The 20,775-nt window shown below is 38.4% G+C and overlaps 1 pseudogene; it reads left to right on the top strand.

Annotated features, from left to right (window-relative positions):
- The window catches only part of LOC109275839 (52 kDa repressor of the inhibitor of the protein kinase-like), a 94,110-nt pseudogene that overhangs the window by 31,695 nt on the left and 41,640 nt on the right, over positions 1–20,775 (top strand).

Genomic DNA, 20,775 nt, shown 5'->3' with positions numbered 1-20,775 from the left:
TTAGAACCAAGCCCTAAAGATAGGAATCGTTAGATACTGAGATATATATAATACTTGGTAATGTGAGTGAACCTTGTTGAGGTGCAGATTAACTTTTTTATAGGCTTAGAAAATGTGCATAAGTGATTCTGTAGGCTTTCCTCAGTAATAAAGGGATTTGTAGTGACATAAACTGAACCATTCCCCGTGTGCCTACTTTATAAAGTTAGATAAGGGGAGATGGGTTATCATGTCTGCTTATTGCTTTGTGGTTATAAACTCAAGCTTAGCAGTGGCTCGGGTGAGGAGGTTTTAAGGGAGAAGGTCTAGACCCTAGCCTTGGGATATAGACTATTCTGACACTGAAGTTTTCATGCACCTTGCTTTATTTTTTTATATTTTATTTTTTATTCTCAAGTTAGATAACATACAGTGTATGTTATGAGGGAGGCAAACCATAAGAGACTCTTAAATACAGAGAACAAACTGAGGGTTGATGGGGGGGAATGGGTGATGAGCATTAAGTAGGGCACTTGTTGAGATGAGCACTGTGTGTTATATGTAAGAGATGAATCACTGGTTCCACTCCTAAAGCCAAGATGACAAGATTTCATTCTTTTTCATCTCTGAGTAGTATTCCATTGTGTGTGTGTGTGTGTGTGTGTGTGTTACATCTTCTTAATCCATTCATCAATTGATGGACATTTGGGCTCTTTCCGTAATTTGACTATTGTTGATAGCGCTGCTATAAACATGGCAGTGCACGTGCCCCCTTGAATCAGCACTCCTGTATCCTTTGGATAAATTACTAGTAGTTTTTTGCTGGGTCATAGGGTAATTCTATTTTTAATTTTTTGAGGAACCTCCACACCATTTTCCAGATCAGCTGCACCAGTTTGCATTCCCACCAACAGATACAACTTGCTTTGTATAATAAACTGTGTTTCACAGATGTCCTTTTGGCTGTGAATGGAGTGAAAGGAAGACCTCCTTGGAATCAGGTGACCTGTCCTAAGAGCCAGGTGGAGGCCAGTGTTCCTGAGGGCAGGGTAGCGGAAGGAGATAGTGGCTTCCACATATGATCCCCTTCTGATGCTGACAGAGGCCAGTATTTTCTGAATATGGAGACACTTACTCCAAGTCTACCAACTTCTGAACTCCAGTTCCTGAACCCTGGGTCTTTATGTCTTACAGTGAGAACTTAGTGTAAGTTTCTTTCTTGAGTGATTACTACATACCAGGGGTGTTTCATAGGTCACCTCATTTAACCCATACAGCTACCACAAGAGGCTAGTCTTTCTCATTTCCATTTCTCAGTCCATCCTAAGAAGGCTGAGGATCTTGCCTAAGGCCACACAGCTAGTCAGTGAAACTTGGGCTCCCTTTACCATCACATGGGGAATTTCTTTCTGTTTGGATTTGAGAAAACAAGCCAGTACTTTTGAACTGGGATATGAGAAAGGAATCTGATATCAGCCATGCTTCCATGTAAATTTATATCGTCAGCCTCATTTTCTTTAAAATTTTAAAGAGTTCTAGTCCCTTATGGGTATTCTTATGGTATTAGACCTTGGACAAGTTCCCCTTTTCCCTTTTCCTGTAAGAAAGAAAAAAGTTACCCAAAGAAATTTTAGCAAGTTGCGTTACTTCTCTAAGCCTTAGTTTCTTTATCTGTAAAATGCACATAACAACCATACTGATCTCATAAGGCTGCGATGGAAGTTGGGTGGAGATAGTGTGTGTAAAGCTGTGAACAAAGTCAGAATTCCAGATTGTTGTTATTATCACTACTGTTTTCAGATAGTTTTTTTTTTTTTTCACATGCAAAGGGAAGTGGGGACAGAAGCCTGTATGTGGAAATATTTTCCTCTTCTTGTACTTAACCTAGATGAACAGAGAACTTAAGGTATGATATTTCTGACCTGAGAAATTCTAACTCCCTTGCTTTCTGTTTTGAGAGTGGGGAAATGAATTTAGAGAAAATTCAGTGGCCATGAAGATGATTGACTGAAGATGCTGTAGGAGATATGTTCATTTTTTTCTCAATCTGGTTTGGTTAAACCATAAGGAAAACCTTTTCCTGTCATTCAGTGGTAGAATAGAAAATATAACCAGGGTTTTTGGGGCACCCGGTTGGCTCAGTCAGTTAAACATTTGACTTCAGCTCAGGTCATGATCTCGCGGTTCGTGGGGTCAAGCCCTGCATGGGGCTCTGTGCTAACAGCTCGAAGCCTGGAACCTGCTTTGGATTCTGTGTCTCCCTCTCTCTCTGTCCCTCCCCTGCTCACGCTCTATCTTTCTGTCTCTCAAAAAAATAAACACTAAAAAACTTAAAAAGAGAAAATATAACCAGGGTTTTCAAATATGAAACATGTTAATATTTCTATGTATCTAATTTAATTTTGTGCGTGTGTGTGTAGAAGAGGCCTAAATTCCTTCTTGTCCCTTGTTTTTTATTTTGTTTTGTTTTTTCTTGTATTAGGATAAAAAGAAAAGAAAGGCTGTGACAGTTAAATGTCACCGCATAGAATATAACAAGTTTAAACTTTTTTTTGAACGTTTATTCCTTTTTGAGAGACAGAGACAGAAGAAGCAAGGGTGGGGCAGAGAAAGAGGGAGACACAGAATCTAAAGCAGGCTCCAGGCTCTAAGCTGTCAGCACAGAGCCTGATGCAGGCCTTGAACCCATGAACTGTGAGATCATGACCTGAGCCGAAGTCGACCGCTCAATCGACTGAGCCACCCAGATAACCCATAAAATACAAGTTTAAAGACTAATATTCAAAATATTGACAACTGGTATTTGAATGCTATATACAAAACGTTATGCTTAAGACATGGCATCCTGATGATCAATTTGACACAGGAAATCCTTCATAGTAGTCATGGAGAACTGGTCTGTATGTATAGAAATAGATCTTCCCATTGGTGCACTTGTAATTAAAAGACCTGTATTAATAGCACCGCCTCAATTTAGAAGTTTTTAATTCAACAAGAATTTATTGCAGAGCATTGTATTGCTGGGAAAAGAAGATGACTAAAGCCCCAGTCTCTGCAAAGCAGTAATTTAAGGAAGGAAAATGGGAAAGGAAGAACACCATGTGTGTACAACAGACAGGAAGATCTGCCTTGTCTACTGGGCAAAGAGCTTTTGTATGCTATGGAATGCTGATGGCAGGAGCTCTGTTCTGCCTCTTCTGGGTAGTAATGGGTGTATGACCATTGATACCCTCATGTGAGATGCCTTCTGGCCTGGCCTCCCTTCCAAAAATACTTTCCTTTCAATGAACCAAACTTAGAAGACTTCTCCTCTCTTGGTAGTGTTTTTGTCCGATGGGGGGTTTGGTGGTTTTACTGTAGCAACTTGTTTTATGGTTTGAGTTCCGCCTTTGATTATGTAATCTTTGAACTATTTTATCATCCTTCACTTCCCTTTTTCTTTCACTTTGAAATGCAGAATATGACACAGAGTATATAGTGATGAGAAGTGTAGAGAGTGAAAATGGGAAGAAGTGGAATTTACAGCTACTGTGTAATGTGACAGCCTGTGTCCCCAACAGGGAAGACCTCTGTGTCTCCTCTAGACATCCCTGCCCAAGGAAGGCCTTTATCTTTTTCAGAGCAGCTCTCATAAGCTGGCCTATGGAGAAGCTCCAATCTTACATCTGATGAATTAGAAAGGCCCTTCCACCTTCCAAAAGGGTCCTTCCAGGTAATTCAGGAGATCCAGAGAGTAAGCTTTCTTGTGAGAGGGTAGTAGGTTAGTCCTAAAAATAGCTCATGGAAGTTTCTAGATAATGCTATTTTCTTACTTCCAGAGCAATTCAGACACTGTCACAACAGCCAAAATGAAGCCAAATGAAACCTCCAATTAGAACCTTGAAGTTTTGATGCCAATTAAAAATAAATGATGCTGTTTATGATAGAGTCATACATGGATCTGAGGGAGGAGGAACAAACCACAGAGAGGGACATTAAAAGCTTGATATTTAAAAATATGAGCAAACTTCATTAATAAATGAATGAATATTTCAGAGAGTATAGTTGCTGAGCTTGAGCCTAAAATGCTAATAGGGAATTCAAGGTTTTCAAGGGAGAAGACCATTAATGTAAAAAGGAGATAGAATGAGAAATGTGTAAAGGTTATGATTTTTGAGTTTACAAAGTTAAAGTGTTTTAGGGACAGAAGAAACATTCAACTGTGTTTCCAGTTGGCGATATATTGCAAATTGTTGTTCAGGTAAATTGACTTTGGTTATACCCAAACACAGAGCTTCTCAAAAGATCTAGTTTCTGGTTTCCCCAAGAAATCACAGAGTGGTTAATGTGCTTAAGTTTATATTGATATTACTGTATGCTAATAGGATGGTTTCCCATTTTCCTTCTTAAGAAAGTTAAGTTTTTCTTTTAGCAATTGAGGGCTTCTACTTACCCTTAAGCAGAGAGATACTACCTAAAATGTCCTCAATTTTACTTTTTTTTTTTTTTTTAACAAATTTACTGTTTTGAGTGGCTGGTTCTCTTGTAGTTCCCAGTGTAAAGTCATCCAAAGCAGTGTTTTAATGTCAATCACAATCTTTAACACATGAGTGTGAGAAACCCTCCTCAGTTTACTAATTTCTTATTTCTACTGACATATAATCCTGCTGTTCTACATAATACATGGCATCAGGTAGAGTGGAAACATTTCTTTCCAGACAAGCTTTGAAAGGATGAAAGGAAAAATTTTCCTTAAATGTGAACAGAGAAACAATAGATGGTGAACAATTTCCCCTAAATTATAAAGCAATTATATTTCCTATTTCAAAACAGACTGCACTGGGGCATGGTTTCTTTCTTATTATATTTCTAATAAAGTCCTATGTGAGAAGAGACAGAGCAATAGAAATTATTTTCCAGAAACACCAGATGTTGACCCACCTGTCTGATTACTGTTAAGAGGTCTAATCTTGTAGTTAGGTAAATACCTTAATTAAATCACATGCCATTTCTGCATCGTTAGAATAAGTCAAAAGCTGAAGCTCTGTTCAGAAATTTGAGCTTGTGTTGGTTTGTATACTATATACTGTTTGTATACTGCTCATATACATGTAGGCATCCACCAGGAAGAACTACTATGTCATTTTTGTAAAGCCAGATTCCAGCTTTGCTGTTCATCAACACTGAATCACCGTAGGCCTCCATTCCCTAATTTGGGATAACAATGCCAACTTAATAGGCTGGTTCTAAGTATGAACCAGCCTGATACGTAGGGAACACTCAGTGGATGTTAGCTGTTGTCTATCTCTTCTTTCTTCTGTTATAATATTGAGGCAATCTCCCTTAAACGTTATCATCATCTCTATTGACTGAATTGCCTAAGGTAATTATTCATTCATTTATTCAACGTTTCATTCAAAAATACAAATTTGATAGTATGTTTATTTTAAAATGAACAAAAACATGATTTCTGCTTCTAAGAAGTTCACAGTCTAACACACCAAATTAATTCCAGAATTTAAAGCTGTCTTTTAACTAAGTTGCAAATATCTGTTTCCCATTTCAAGTACATCATCTTTCCTTACTGAGTTACATGGTCCTTTTACTCAGGGATTCTCAACATTGGCTGAACACCGGAACCATGTGGGGAATTCTCTTAAAAATACTCATGCCTGGGCACTACATGGATCAGTGAAGTTAGAACTCTGGGTGTGGGTGTGTTTAAAAAGTTTGCAGGTGCAATTAAAGATGGAAATCATTGATAGCCCAAGCCAAACTTGACCTCCAGGCCTTATTCTGCATAACACTCTTTTGTTCCCCTTCTGTTGAGTGCGCCATTCCTTTCTCTTTTCTCTGTCAGTGTCCCTATGACCTTCAGAATACAACTTCAGTGAGCAATTGTACTGCTAGGAATTTATCCAAAGGATACAAAAATGCTGATTCAAAGGGGACATGTACCCCAATGTTTGACTATCAACAATAGTCAAATTATGGAAAGATACACACACACACACACACACACACACACACACACACACACACACTGGAATACTACTCAGAGATGAAAAAGAATGAAATCTTGCCATTTGCAACAATGTGGATGAAACTAGAGGGTATTATGCTAAGGGAAACAAGTCAGTCAGAGAAAGACAGATACCATATGATTTCACTCATATGTGGTATTTGGGAAACTCGACAAATGAACGTAGGGGAAGGGAAGGAAAAATAAGATAAAAACAGAGAGGGAGGCAAACCATAAGAGACTCTTAAATACAGAGAATAAACTGAGGGTCACTCAAGGGGTGTTGGGTAGAGGGTAGGTTAAATGGGTAATGGGCATTAAGGAGGGCACCTTTGGGATGAGCACTGGGCGTCATATGTAAGAGCCAAGTCACTGGGTTCTACTCCTGAAGCCAAGACTACATTGTATGTTAACTAACTTGAACTAAAAAAAACCCCAAAAACCAAAAAACAACTTCAAATACTTTGTACTACAATTTTCACCCTAGATTATGGTCCCTGTTCCTGTGGTGCCCTCTTTCCTTCTATGCACTATTTTTCCCTTTTGGATATATTGACAAATGAAATTTATAAAAGTTTTCTTTGACTATTTCTTTTGTGTTTTGTTTCCCAGGTCAGCATGGAAGCTTCTTGTGGAAGAGATAGAATGTTCTATTTTTTGGACACTGTTTCACAGTATCTTTACACTGCTTGAGGCTGCTGTGGCACTCAACAAATGGTTTTGGCCAACTGACTCACTTCTGGTAAGCTGACTTCTTCCTCCAGCCTATTTTGGTGTTAGCAGCTGTGGAATCACAACATGAATTATTGAACTTTTAACTTGATTTTCTAACTCCAAATTTTAATGTCTTTCATCAGTCAGTTCTTTGGAATTTAATCTTCCTTCTTTCCCACCAGTGGAAATAAAGTATTCAAAAATTTCTTATCTTTGGTCAGTTTTTGGGAAGCTACCTGCATTAGTTAAGTCCAAATATAATAAAAGCTATAGCATTGAACTGTGTTCTGCTAAGCATCTTGAATGCAGGGACCATGTCATATTTATCTTTGTGTCCCAGACACATGGACAAGTGCCCGGCATACATCAGGTTCTCAGTAAAGATTTGTTGAATTAATTGAATTAGTTTTTTGGTCAAATTTAACTTCATTACCAGAGACATTCTGAATTCATTTGTCTTGCAGATTATTTGGAAAATCAGATGCATTTCTAATAGCAATTTTTCTCTGTATTTATCTTCTTATTACTCATAAGTTCTGGGAATCTAACTTTCCTGTTTTATATTACTGTGTCGCCTTTAGCTTTTCAGTTTGCTGGCATTCTTTTGGATTTTGTGTTTGTTCATGTTGGTCATTGGTCTGTCTGGCTGTCTGTGGATCCATGAATATGTAATACCATACCTAAACAGGGCTATTCTGAGTTATTGCATTTAATGCACTTAATTTATTTCTTGAAGCTTATTAGAGAAAACAGGGAAAATATGAAAAAGTAAAATAATATGTCAGTCAGTTATTTCACTCAAAGACCATCATTGAGGATCTTTTGATATATTTCTTGTGTCTGTGAATTTTTAAAGCAGGGTTGTGATCTAAACTCCAACTGTTTACTTGATTTTATATTTTGGTTTATTTCTTAATATTTTAAATTAAGTGATTTTCAAGGGTTTATAAACTTTTTGTTAAGTTCTACTTAATGGATCTATTGTATACTAATACATAGATGTATAATCCTTTAAAAAAATCATTGTCTTGTTGAACTTTTGGATTGTACCGTTTTTTAATTACTGTAAATAATCCTGTGATGACCACCTTCATACATAAAGAATTTTCTCTAAATATCATTATGTTCTAGAAGCTGGGTCCAGGGATATGAACATTTTCAAGTTCTTGATACAGGAGAATAAATTGCTTCCCAAAAGATTGTAATCTCCCACAGCCCTGACTATAGTGCATCAATATTTCCCTTTTTAATGAACTCTTGTCAGACTTGAGGACCTATTTTTATTTTTATTAAAAAAATTTTTTTATTAATGTTTCTGAGAGAGAGAGAGAGAGAGAGGGAATGCATGGGGTGGGGGGGGGGGGAGAGAGAGAGGGAGACACAGACCCTGAAGCAAGCTCCAGGCTCTGAGCTGTCAGCACAGAGCCCGACGTGGGGCTCAAACTCACGAACTGTGAGATCGTGACCTGAGCCGAAGTTGAATGCTTAACCCACTGAGCCGCCCAAGGCACCCCTTGAGGACTTATTTTTAATATAAAAATGCTAATTTTTATTTTATTTAAGATCCCCCTACAGAGTCCCACTGTGCACATGTCTTTATGATTTTACTCCATTCACTATGGTATATGCCTCACCTATGTGTGAATCTTTCCACACCAATACTGTCCTGATGCAGTTGCTGATAGGAAGAAACAGGTTACTTGGGTTGGTTTGAAAGAGCTGCTCTGTGTGTGTGATAGAGGCTGGTTGGAGTGCGCAGCTGTGGATGTCCTAATAGAGATGTGTGCGTGAGCCAGCATGTCATGTGTGATAGTATATGTCTTTGTAGGTTGAGGATATCCCCAAAGAGAAATTGAAGCTTAATTCTTTGGCTGGAATTCTTGACACAGGAGTTTGGGTATTTAGCTAGAGAAAGCAATGATACAGTCACAAGGCATCTACAGACCTCTAAAAATGGAGTTGAATGTTTTCTAATGATAAAAGGCAATGTGGGCTCTTTGGAAGGCTTCAGTTGACTCCGTCTATATCCTCAGGCCACTTCCATATTTCATTGTAATTGTTTGGGTCCATTATCACACCAAAAGAGATGAAATGTGGTCTTTATTTTGGCAATGGGGTTGCCCATCCCCCCTTGTCAGAAGGAAATTTTATTTAGGACCATGTTCAAGTTGGCTGGAGCACTGAGTTTTTTTTTTTTTTTTTTTAAATGTTTATTTTTATTTTTGAAAGAGAGAGAGCACATGAGCAGGGGAGGGGCAGAGAGAGGGGGAGACAGAGGATCCAAAGCAGGCTCCGCACTATCAGTGCAGAGCCTGATGGAGGGCTCGAACCCACGACCCGTGAGGATCATTATCTGTGCCGAAGTCAAACACTTAACTGAGCCAACCAGGTACCCCTGGAGCACTGGTTTTTAACGTGTCATGAAAGTAGACCAAAGTCTACTAAAGTCTATTAAAATGGTGCTACATGGAGAGAGAGATTTTATAGAAAAATATGAAATATTCATTTTTCAAGGTACTAATCAAATGTCACATCTTCTCTGAAGTGTTACCTGAACACCCTAACTCGTTTGCTCTCTTATAGCACTGGGACCCTACCTCTGTTGTAGCAGTAACACTGAATTAGAGTCACTTGTTTACGTGACTATTCCCCTCTACCCAATTATGGTCTTGTAGAAGGCAAAGATAATGTTTTACATATTGTATCCCTAAAACATTATAGACCCATGTAATACCTCACAGGGTCTGACCTATGGGTCTGACATATGATCATTGGTTAGTGGATGATGGAAACATGGAGATGTCGGAAGTAATGCAAACTATTCTTAAATGGATGTATCCTAAACAGCATGTATCTTAAATTAGCTTCTTTCAGTCAAAACAGACAATATGGAAATGTGCTCTTCAGTTTATAGATGAGGAAGTGGGTCATAGGAGAGGTGAAGTGACTTCCTCAAGTGGCACAGCTGACTGAGACACAAAGCCAGGTTCAACATGCAGATGTTCCAGTTCTCATTTCCATGTTCTTTTCAGTCTATCTCAGTGTAATTCACTTTCAAACAGTGGATGAATAGAAGTTATTTTCTGATTATGTGGAGGAAAACATCCAGCAAAATAAGCTTCCTTCATTATGGTGCAAGTTGATTCCTTCTGGCGTATTTGAGACTAATGCAAATGGAGGAACACTCTTAGTCAACATAAGGTTCATGGTATTTTTGGACTTCATAAAGAAGATTAAAGAACTGAATCTTCTCAGTGGAAGAATTTATAAAAATTGTAGGGGTGCCTCAGTGGCTCAGTTGGTTGAGCGTCTGACTTTGGCTCAGGTCATGATCTCAGGGCTCATGGGTTCGAGCCCTGCATTGGGCTCTGTGCTGACAGCTCAGAGCCTGGAGCCTGCTTCGGATTCTGTGTGTATGTCTCTCTCTCTGTGGCCCTCCCCTGCTCATGCTCTGTCTCTCTCTGTCTCTCAAAAGAAATAAACATTAAAACATTTTTTTAAAATTTTCATGTTTTAGTGTTAGTCACATACTGATGACTTCTAACTAAGCTTTATATTTGAGTAATTGTCATACCTGTATTTATACTTCATAACTTTTTGTGAGTTGAATAGTTGAGTAAACTTACATGATACAAATAAAACTGTGTTTGGCCCCTAGTGCAGCAAGTGCTCAATATTTTTGTTCTTCTTTTGCTTTATTTTTGAGGGAGAGAGCGTGCATAAGTTGGGGAGGGGCAGAGAGAGGGAGACAGAGGATCTGAAGCAGGCTCTTCGCTGACAGCAGAGAGCCCAATTCGGGGCTTGACCTCACGAACTGTGAGGTCATGAACAGAGCCGAAGTTGGACACTTACCCAACTGAGCCACCCAGGTGCCCTTCTTCTTTTTCTTAATATAACATGTTTTTTTTTTAAAACATATTTCCAAGCTTATCTGTAGTTCTTTCTTTTTTTAATTTAATTTAATTTAATTTAATTTAATTTTTAAATTTACATCCAAATTAGTTAGCATATAGTGCAACAATGATTTTAGGAGTAGATTCCTTAATGCCCCTACCCATTTAGCCCATCCCCCCTCCCACAATCCCTCCAGTAACCCTTTGTTTGTTCTCCATATTTAAGTCTGTTATGTTTTGTCCCCCTCCCTGTTTTTATATTATTTTTGCTTCCCTTCCCTTGTGTTCATTTGTTCTGTATCTTTAATGTAATATTCTTTAACCAGATTTTTTTTTTCTGTCCTGAGACATTCAGAAGAAGCTCTGAGAAGCTTTTTTATGGTAGCTAGAAGAAGCAGTTGACAATTTAAAAGAGGTTATTTTGGGCAAAGGGAGGTTCCAGAAGAGACAGTTGACCTAATATACACCAGTCATTTCATACTCTTGACAGGTTGCCATGTCAGGCTTTGATAATTAGGATTCTACTGGGCCTTAGAGGGGGCCAATCCATGAAGTAAATCATTCTCTTTCTTTCTCTCTTTTCCTTTCAAAAGTGGACACTGGAGGAAGCCGGTGGAGGGGGGTCATATGAGAACCAGGCAGTGTCCTGGTTTTCTAAGAACACAAAGGCATCGGGTAGACACCATGAAAGCAAAAAAGACAAAATCAAAACAACAAAAATAAACTTTGTATCTCCTGAAAACTGGAAAGTGACATCTGAGAATGGTAGAGAAGAGGGACAAAGGGACAGAGCATGGGGGTTGTGAGGGAGCACAGGCCCATAAGTAAAGTCAGTGTTCCACATGGGTTTCTGTCTGGTCTTTCTGCCATGCTTTCCAGCCAGGTGGCCTCCATGTCCTTAGATTTCTCCATTAGTAAAAACAAGATGGATGACAAAAGGTTTTTTGCTGGGTCTTTTGGAATAAGATAAGGGAATGTACCATTAGCTAGGATGTCCATTTAATCTAACCATCACCATAGTCTAGCTTACGATTTTAATTAGCACTATTTTCTTTGATTATATTTAATTACCCTTATAAGCCCTAAGCATTTTGGCAGGGATGCAGTAGAGAAAGTTACTATAAACCAAATTATGAATTTTATTGCTATAATTGCAGCTGAAACCCATGGCATCAATTAAATCCTCATTTCTTATTTCCTTGGTTCATGCGATCATCATTCTAGGTATGTATAAAATCTCCATGTGACATAATTATGTAATTCCTTAAGCAAAGGAGCTCCAGCACATTAGTAATACCCTGCTTAGGAGAGGCAGGAATCTAAAACCTTGCTGGTAATAAAACTGGGAGCGTTGTGAGAGCCTAAACCATGTCTTTTTCTTTCTTTTCACTCCACATCATGTAGCTCAGATCAAGGAACATAGAAGAAGTTTAATAAGTGGTTCCTATGGAGACACTGATGCTTCATCTCCCCAGTTACCTCCATGTTCAATTGCTTATGGTCTGTCGCAACTTGACAGGTAGGTTTAAGTCTATGTTCAAGTTTCAAATAGCATTGAAGTCCCAAAATCTTCTGCAGAATCAGAGTTCCAAGATATATTATGGTAACTACTCTTAGTTGCCACAACAAATAAAACCTTGAAATCTCCCAGGCTTACCAAATAAATGCTTGGTTCTTACTTATTTCCTATTTTGCTGGTATGGAATTTGGAATGTGTGGTTTTCTGGGGTGGTTGTGGGTGGGAAAATGGAGACAGTTGAGGTGCATTGGCTCTCGCCTGCCTTGGCCTGGAAGTGACATGCATCCGCTCAGAGTCCTTGGGCTAGAATTAGTTACATGATCCCAAATGTACTGTGAAATATAGGGGAGTTCATGGAATATTCATTCGATGAGCACTGTCTTTGCCACATCAGGATTTCTGTAGAGCCCTGGGAATTCTACCTGTAGCTTTAGATATTGACCTCTGAATGCCAAATAATGTAAACATACAGATGAGCTCACCTGTCAGTTCTATGGGAAATTCTTTTTTTTTTTAACTTAAAAAAGTAATTTATTTTTTATCAAAGTATAATTGACATGTAACAGTATATTAGTTTCAGATGTACACATGATTTGATATTTGTATATGTTGTGAAATGACCACCACAGTAAGTCTAATTAATATCTGTCATCAAAGTTATATTTATTTCCAATGAGAACTTTTAAGATTGCTCGATATGCAATACTGTATTCCTACTGTAGTCACCATGCTGTACATTATATCCTCATGACTTATTTATTTATAACTGGAAGTTTGTACCTTTTGATGCCTTTCACCCGTTTTGTCTACCCACACCCTCAGCCTCTGGCAACCACCAATTTGTTGTCTGTATCTATAAGTTCAATTTTTTTTTTTTCAGATTCTACATGTGAGTGAGATCATCTAGTATTTGTCTTTCTCTGTTTGACTAGTTTCACTAGCATAATGCCCTCAGTGCCTGTCCATGTTGTGGTAAATGGCAAGATTTCATTCTTTTAGTGGCTGACTAGTACTCTATCTCGTGTGTGTATGTGTATGTGTGTGTGCATATATATACATTTTCGTCATCCATTCATTCATCAGTGGACACTTAGGCTGCTTCCATATCTTGGCTATTGTAAATAATGCTACAATGTAATGAAGCAGTATATCCATTTGAGTTATTGTTTTCATTTTCTTTGAGTAATATGCAGAAGTGTAATTGCTAGATCATGTGGTAGTTCTATTTTTAATTTTTTGAGGAACCTCCATACTGTTTTCCACAGTAGCTGCACCTATTTACATTCCCACCAGTAGTGCACAAGGGTTCTCTGCACATCCTTGACCACGCATGTTATTTTTGTCTTTTTTTAAATATTTATTTTTTTTAAATTTTTTTTTTTTTTTCAACGTTTTTTATTTATTTTTGGGACAGAGAGAGACAGAGCATGAACGGGGGAGGGGCAGAGAGAGAGGGAGACACAGAATCAGAAACAGGCTCCAGGCTCCGAGCCATCAGCCCAGAGCCTGACGCGGGGCTCGAACTCACGGACCGCGAGATCGTGACCTGGCTGAAGTCGGACGCTTAACCGACTGCGCCACCCAGGCGCCCCTAAATATTTATTTTTGAGAGAGAGAGAGAGAGTGAGCAAGAGAGAGAGAGAGAGCACGTGCACCCATGTACATGGGGAAGGAGCCGACTGAGGGAGACAGAAAAATCTAAAGTAGGCTCTGCATGGGCAGTACAAAGCCCAACATGGGGCTTGAACCCTGAACCATGAGATCATGACCTGAGCCGAAGTTGGACACTCAACACACTGAGCCACCCACGTGCCCCCTTGTCTTTTTGATGATAGCCATTCTGACTGGTGTGAGGTGATATTCTCATTGTGGTTTTTTGTTTTTGTTTTGAGAGAGAGAGAGAGAAAGAAAGTGCCAGCAAGGGAGGGGCAGGAGGGGAGGGAGAGAATCTTTTTTTTTTTTAGGGAATTTCTTTTTTTTATTTTTAAAATTTATTTATTTATTTTGAGAGAGACAGCTAGCATGAGTGGGGGAGGGACAGAGAGAGAGGGACAGAGAGAGAATCCCAAGCAGGCTCTGTGCTGCCTGCTGTGGAGCCCAACTCGGGGCTCAAACCCATGAACCGTGAGATCATGATCTGAGCTGAAATCAAGAGTCAGTCGCTTAACCAACTGAGGCACCCAGGCACCCCTCCTTGTGGTTTTGATTTGCATTTTCCTCATGATTAGTGATGTTGAGCATCTTTTCATGCACCTGTTGGCCATTTGTATGTCTTCAATTTTTAAATGGATTTTTTGTTGTTGTTGTTATTGACTTTTTGCTTTTGAGGTCTTTGACCTCTTTGCTTAAATTTATTTCTAGGTATTTTATTCTCGTTGTTGCAGAAATTCTTTTATTAAAATAAGTTAAACATGCAAGATAATTAAAGTCAGGTTATCCTTTTGCCATGCCCTGGTTCTGCAAGATGTTTAACTGGACTCTTCCGTGGAAGCCCAACTGAAAAAAATTATACAAGCAAGTTCCATTATAGATTTTCAGTTGCAAATATTCTTTTGTTATATAGTTCTCATCCAACCTGTAGAATATTTTCTTTTTAATTGGTATCTGTATTAGTCTGCTAGGGCTGTCATAACAAAATACTGTAAACTGGGGGCTTAAGTAACAGAGATTTATTATGTCCACAATTTTGGAGGCTGGGAACTCCAAAATTGAGGTGCTGGCCGATTTGGTTCCTGTGAAAGCAGACAGCCACCTTCTCACTGTGTCTGCACATGACAGAGAGAATGAGCTGAACTCTGTTGTTTCTTCTTATAAGGACTCTATTGCTATCAGATCAAGGCCCTACATTTATGATCTCATTTAATCTTCATTACTTCCATAAAGGCCCTTTCTCCAAATATAGTCACATTGAAGGTTAGGCATTCAGCATGTGCATTTTGAGGGGACATAAACATTAAGCCTATAATAGTGTTTAAGGATTTCTTATAAGAGATGAGTTCCTCTTGCCTAAGGGAACAAAAAGAATGCAGGAAACTTTGCCAAAATACCAAGCATCCTCCTTAAACCAAAAGAGAACCAAGGTTTCATATTAAAGATTAATCTGGATTTTTTTGGTTGTTGTTCAGGATATTGTAATAAGCCTTAAGGAAGCTGGTTTAGGTTGTTGTTTTTGCAATTTTTTAAAGCCCATCTGTCAAGAATTTTGTCTCTTTTTTCCTTACTGACCCCAAGAGCTGGTTTCTTGAATGTTGCATGTGGTCACATTTCTGTACAGAATAGTTTGAATTACAGTTGTGTATCTTGCAGCTCTAGGAAACCAAGAAGGGTCCCATGTATTTGTCTAGATTTAGTTTTGAAGTTGTGCTCCTGAGAGACCCATGTTTCCATGTAAATAATTGTTATTTGGGAATCCTTAAAGAAAGTCTTTAAATAATATAAAAAATTAATAGAAAAGTGTTATGTTATTTAACTATTACAACAAATTACAATAAAATAGTAGATGAAACCGGCCACAGTTCTATAGAACAACTCCAGTGTCCATATATAGATGAATGGATAAAGATGTGGCACACACACACACACACACACACACACACACAAACATACACAGTGGAATAGTACTCAACCATAAAAAGAATGAAATCTTGCCATTTGCAACAACATGAATGGATGTAGAGGATATAATCGTAAATGAAATAAGTCAGAGAAAGACAAATACCACATGATTTCATTCATATGTGGAATTTAAGAAACACAACAGGGGTGCCTGTGTGGCTCAGTCCGTTAGTCTTCCAACTTTGGCTCTGGTCATGATCTTACCACTTGTGGGTTTGAGCCCTGTGTCGGGCTCTGTGCTGACAGCTCAGAGCCTGGAGCCTGCTTCAGATTCTGTGTCACCCTCTCTCCCTGCCCCTCCCCCACTCATGCTCTGTCTCTCTGTCTCTCTCTCTCTCTCTCAAAAATAAATAAACATTAAAAAAAAGAAAGAAAGAAACAGAACAAAATAAAAAAAGAGATGTGCAAAAAAACCCCAGACTCTTAAATACAGGGAACTGGTTGTTGCCAGAGGAAATGTGGGTGAGGGGATGAAGAACACATTGTAGAATCATTATATTGGACACCTGAAACTTTTATAACACTGTATGTTAATTATATTTGAATAAAAATATATAAAAATAAATTAAAACTAAGAAAGCAATAAACTGTATGTTAATATTTTTAAAAGCCAGTACAGAACCAGGGAAGTATTATTTGATCTTCTGAATAATATCGTGAGGTGGCAAAGGGTTGTTTGACAGCAACCTCATGTGTGTTCATTCTTAACTCAGTCTTAGCCAGTGTGAGGTCAGCTATTGTATAATATAGTTCACTGGGATTTCAGCTTTTTCCTTACATCATATACCACATTATCATAATTGATGGAAGCCACCTTTTAAAATACTAAATTATATGGCTGAAGGAACATCTTATCTAAACAAGTGCTTTGTGAGCTGCGTGGCTAATAGATGGGAAGATTTCCATTAATTTCCAGCCTTTGTTCTCACTACTTTCTGCTCTGTCCTCCTCATGTTCAGGAGGCTGTACTCCCCAAAATGAGAGTCAGAACCCCCTGTGCTGTCAGGCAAGAGTCAGAATTGCTTTACCCTAAGACACTTTTGCTTCCGTGGGTTAAAAGATATTTAGTATTATATTAAAGCACCAATTAGTTGATAGTTGTAAAGTTCTTTGAAAAGAAAGAGCACCCATTGTATGAATTTAAGGAGATATTATCTTTTTATTATTTATAAAACACCTTGAAGAGTAATTATCCTTGTTTTTAAAAAAACATTTTGTTTGAACTCAACAGGATGTTGTGATTATTGTCTGAATTAGCAAATCTTTTAAGAGCTATAATTAGACTAGAGAAACCACAGGGGGATGGGACAGATTGGAGGCTTGGCTAAGGACTAGAACTTGAGAAGAGGCCCACACGGAAGGACTGGATTGTGAGTGACTGCAATGGCTTTCTTTCTGCCACTGGCTCTGGATGGCAACAATATGGCAGAGAAAAGGAATTTTTCATCACAAATAGCTAACTCTAAAAATTTGTCATAGCTATAGCATTCTCTTGCCTTCAAGTATTATAAAGCACAGTATATAGAAGGAACATGGGCTTTGGCATCAGACAGTTCTGGTTTGAATCTTGACTTTGTTTCTTTTTTAAAAAATATTAAATATTTAATGGGCACCTGAGTGGCTCAGTTGGTTAAGCATCCGACTTTAGCTCAGGTCATGATCTCACAGCTTGTGAGTTCAAGCTCCGCGTTGGGCTCTGTGCTGACAGCTCAGAGCCTGGAGCCTTCTTCGAATTCTGTGTCTTCTTCTTTCTCTGACTCTTCCTCTGCTCACGCTCTGTCTCTCTCTCCTTCAAAAATAAATAAATATTAAAAAAATATTTTAAATATTTAATATATAAATATTAAACAACACACTACTGTACAAGCAGTGGGCCAAATAAAAAATCAAATGGCAAATCAAAATATGTCTCAAAACAAACAGAAAAAAGAAACCACAATATTCCAAACGTATGGGATGCAGCAAAACCAAATGTTAGAATGAAGTTTATGCTATAAATGCTTGTATTAAGAAAAAAATTTCAAGTAAACAACTTAACATTACACCACAAGGAACTAGAAAAAGAAGAAACTTAGCTGAAATTTATTAGAGGAAAAACATAACAAAGAAGTTTCAAAAATAAAATAGAGACTAGAAGAAACAATAACATAACATTGAAAGTAATGACCAGGTTTTCCAAAAAATAAACAAAATTGGTAATGTTTTAAACTACATTAACTAAGGAAAAAAAGAGAGAAAACTCAAAAATCAAAATGAGAAATGGAAGAGAAGACAATACAATAGATAACCACAGAAATAGTATGATAACAGATAACAATAAACAATTATATACTAACAAATCAGATAACTTAGAAAAAAACACAGATAATTCCTAAAAATGCACAAGTTACTAAGATTGAGTGATGAATCTTGTATCCAAGAAATAGGAAATCTTCTTAGACCAATAACAAGAAGGAAAGTTGAATTAGGAATAAAAAAAATATCTAATACAGAAAAGCCCCAAACCATTCATAAATGGTTTCATTGATGAATTGTACAAAACATTAAAAAAAAATTAATGACAGTCTTTATCAAAATCTTATAAATAATGAAATAGAGGGAACATATTTAAAATCATTCCTTCAGGCTAGTAGTATCCTGATCAAAGCAGGATAAAAACAAGAACAAAAAAGTCTAGTTTGTCTAGTGTAAGTATTGCCACTATGACTTTCTTTTGACATCCATTTGCATAATAAATTTCACTTTAAATTTGCAGGTGTCTTTTGGTCTGAAAGGAGTCTCTTGTAGGCAGCATATAGATGGGTCTTGTTTTTTATCCATTCTGATACCCTATGTCTTTTGATTGGAATGTTTAGTCCATTTACATTCAAAGTAATTATTAATAGATATGTATTTATTGCCATTTTATTACTTGTTTTGTCATTGTTTCTGGGGATTTTCTCCTGATCCTTTCTTATTTTTGTCTCCCCTTTGCCCTAGAAGAGTCCCCTTTAATATTCCTTGTAGGGCTGGTTTAGCGTTCACGAACTCCTTTAGTTTTTGTTTGTCTGGGGAACTCTATCTTTCCTTCTATTCTGAGTGATAGTCTTGCTGGGTAGAGCATTCTTGGCTGCAGATTTTTCCCATTCAGCACTTTGAATGTATTATGCCACTTCTTCTGGCTTGCTAAGGACTTCTTTTGTCTTACTGCTTTTAAGATTATTCCTTTATCACTATATGTTGCAAACTTAATTGTAATATGTCTTGGTGTTGGCCTGCTTTTGTTGATTTTAGTGGGAGTTCTCTGTGCCTCCTGGATCTGGATGTCTGTTTCCTTCCCCAGATTATGGAAATTTTCTGCTATTATTTTTTGAAGTATATTTTCTGCTCCCTTTTCTCTCTCTTCTGGGATCCCTGTAATATGAATGTTACTATGTTTGATGGAGTCACTGAATTCCCTAAGTCTATCCTCTTGTTCCATAATATTTCTTTCTCTTTTTTTCAGCTTCATTATTTTCCACTATTTTGTGTTCTATATCATTAATTCATTGTTCTGCTTCTTCCAACCTGCTGTTCATTGCATCAGACCTGTTTCCAATCTCATTTGTTGTATTCTTCATCTCTGACTGATTCTTTTTTAACTCTTTTATCTCTGTGGTAAGGGTCTCTTTGATGTCTTCCATTCTTTTCTCAAGCCCAGTGAGTATTCTTATGATTGTTGCTTTAAATTTTTCATCAGGCATGTTATTTATACCTATTTTGCTTATATCTCTGGCTGTGGCCTTATCTTCTTTCATTTGGGATAAATTCCTCTGTCTTGGCATTTTATCTGAGTCTCTGCCTTCGTCTGTGTGCTATAAAAGCCAAAAATGTCTCCTGCTCTTGAAAGTAATGGTCTTATGAAGAAGAGGTGCTGTAGTGCCCAAGGCCTGGCACTTCAAGGAGTGTCTCCAGGGTGTGCTGTGTGTGCTATGCTGTTGTCTATGCTGCTCTATCCTTCAGGCCAGTCATCTGCAGAGGCTCACCTTGCCTGCTATGGACAGTGTTTGGTCCCAGGCACGATGTAGCAAGTTTTAACCAGGTGTGCTCTGGTCTGCTTGTGAAATGAGACCTGACACCAACTCCACCCGAACTGAGGCTCTGCAGAACTCTCTGGTCAGGAGATATGGTGTGAGCAGGGGTTTGTGCTGGTCTTCTGGGGAGTGGGAGGTGCTGTACTGGGACTGAAGCAAGCATGACTGAGAAGGGCAGTTCCACTGAAGTGCGGGAGAAGTGGGGCCTGATGTTAAGCAAGTTAGACAGCCAGCGTTGGTGCTGTGCTGCTTCCCACATAAACACAGGTGGCTCTGTGTTTATGCTAAGGGGTGGGGGAAGGAAGTGCTGCTGGCTAGCTCCTTTGTTCTTGGAGAGGAGTCTCCAAGAATGCTGCCTCTTAGGGGTGCACTCAGAGAAGAGTGAATAATCTCCTTGTGTGCCACAGGCCCTCTTCAGATCACTGTTTCCACACTGTCTGTCCTTGGGTTGTTTGCCTTCCTTCTCTCCAGGAGCTGGGCAGTGTCCTCCAGGCTCTATCACAGCCAAACCTGCTGACCTTTAAAACTCTAGACTTTAAGCCCCACTAGTTGCAAGAACTTAAAAAATTCAGCCCTCTTCTTTTCCAAACCAGTGGCTTTAGGGAAGTGTTCTCTTTGTGCATTCCCCTGTATACTCCTCCCTCTCTCTCTCTTGCTTGCCCTTCTCCATAACCACAGCTCCCTCCCTCCTCCGCAGTCACAATCTGTTTCTCCCCTAAACCATGTCCCTGCACTTGCTCCTTTCTTTGATGTGGCCTCTTCTCTCCCTTTAGTTGTGAAATTTGTTCTGTCAGTCCTCAGGCTGATTTCTGGGGGGTATTTAGGATGATTTGATAGTTAGTTAGATGTATTTATGGGATGAATAAATAGGGTCCTCCTACTCTTCCATCATCTTGGGGATTCCAACTTTGTTTCTTAGGGGCTGTTTGATCCTGATTGATCACCTAATTTCATTGATCTCAGTTTCCTAATCCATGAAATGGGAAAAGTAGTATGTAATAT

This window comes from Panthera pardus, unplaced genomic scaffold (assembly GCF_024362965.1).
Source record: "Panthera pardus isolate Hobbes unplaced genomic scaffold, ASM2436296v1 HiC_scaffold_2, whole genome shotgun sequence".
Taxonomy (NCBI): domain Eukaryota; kingdom Metazoa; phylum Chordata; class Mammalia; order Carnivora; family Felidae; genus Panthera; species Panthera pardus.
This window is presented reverse-complemented; position numbering and strand designations above follow the sequence as displayed.